The following is a 2,014-nucleotide window of genomic DNA, read 5'->3' on the forward strand; positions in this document are numbered from 1 at the left end:
CAGAGGGTGGTACATGTATGGAATGAGCTGCCAGAGGAAGAGGTGGAGGCTGGTACAATTACGGCATTTAAATATATTTGAATGGGTATATGAATAGGAAGGATTCAGTGGGATATGGGCTAAGTGCTGGCAAATGGGACTAGATTGGGTTGGGAATTCTGGTCGGCATGGACGAGTTGGACCGAAGGGTCTGTTTCACTGCTGTACATTTCGATGACTGTATGACTCTATAACAGGAAAACTGACAGTGCAAATGTTTTCTCGACAGCAACCAGCAGAGAGTTCACAGAAGGAGAAATAAATTGTACTAGTTGAGCAACAACAATGACAACTACATGGACCCTTCGAATCTGCACCAGAATATACACTCAGATCCAATAAACTAACTGAAGACAAACAGCATGCGTTCAGAAAAATTGTACGCTTACTAACAAAGTAAAAGTTAAAAATCAAGCAACACCACCTTAAAATCCACCAGGTTTATTTGGAAGCACTAACTTTCGAGCACTGGTCCTTTGTGGTTGCATGTGTGTTTGTGCTTTGCAGAGTGTGTGCATGAGTTTGACGTACATGGTACATTCGCAAGACCAAGCAGATGCTACGACAATGGATAAATGGACACCGCACAACAATCGCCAGACAGGGATATTCCCTCTAGTCAGAGAGCACTTCAGTGTTCAGGGACATTTGGTCTCAGAACTTCGGGTGACCATCCTCCAAGGTGGACTCCGGGATTTGCAACAATGCAGAGAGGCAGATAGCCAAGGTCGGTTATCATGAGGATAGACTAAACTGGGACCTTGGGTTCACGTCACACTATAAGTGACCTACTGCACTGCACACTCTCTCACACATGCACACATACACGCACGCTCACACAGACTCTCTCTCATACAAATGCTGTCTCTCAGACACACATACACCCCTCATGCCTACAACCAGGCATACACACCGCCACACGCGTCTACTCCATCACACTCACACACCCACTCGACCAACCACACACACACCAAAACACAAAGGAGCAGCGCTCCGAAAGCTAGTGCTTCTAAATAAACCTGTTGGACTATAACCGGGTGTTTTGTGATATTTAACTTGGTCCATCCCAGTCTAACACCAGCATCTGCACCACATAACAAAGAAAACATAAACGAACAAGCACTGCCAAGAATACTGTATTTAACCCTGTATTCTGTATTCAAATTCGAGCTTCCAAAAAATAATTCAACCTGCAAAAGTGTGAGGTGACTCATCCGCTACTGACCAGCTAATTTCTGCATCCAATCAATGTCCCGTTGCAATCTACAGCAGCCCTCCATACTAATCACCAATCTACCAAACTTCGTGTCATTGGCAAACTTAACGACACTCCCTTCCACTTCCTCATCCAAGTCATTTGTAACAATAACAAAGAGCAGAGGTCCCAGAACAGATCCCTATAAAACACCACTGGTCACCGAGCTCCTTCTGAATACTTCCCACCTAATAACACCCTCTGTATCCTGTGCACAAGCCAATTCTGTGTCCAGATAGCCAGACTTACCTCTATCCCATGCCTAAATACTTTCTGAGTGAGCCTTCTCAACCATCTTGCTAAAATCCATGTACACCACATTCACTGCTGTGTTTGTATTAATGTATTTTGTTCCATCCTCAAAGAATTCAATAAGATTTGTGATGCATGACCTGCCCCTGGCAAAGCCATGCTAACTATCTCTAATCAAATTATAGTTTTCCAACTAATCATAAATTCTGACTCAGAATTCTCTCCAATAGTTTGCCGTTCACAGACGGAAGACTGATTGGTCTGTAATTCCCAGGATTATCCCTAATCCCCCATCTTGAACCAGGATATTACATGTACACCCTCCTTTCATCTGGCATTACTCAAGTGGACAGTGAGGATGCAAAGATGCAGCAATATCTTCTCACACTTCCTGTAGTACACTTGGGTAGATTCCATCTGGTTCAGGGGAGTTATCTATCCTTACACTTTTCTAAGTTTTCAGCACGT

This window comes from Chiloscyllium plagiosum, unplaced genomic scaffold (genome assembly GCF_037043375.1).
Source record: "Chiloscyllium plagiosum isolate Xiang-an unplaced genomic scaffold, Cpla_swu_hap1 HiC_scaffold_40, whole genome shotgun sequence".
Taxonomy (NCBI): Eukaryota; Metazoa; Chordata; class Chondrichthyes; order Orectolobiformes; family Hemiscylliidae; genus Chiloscyllium; species Chiloscyllium plagiosum.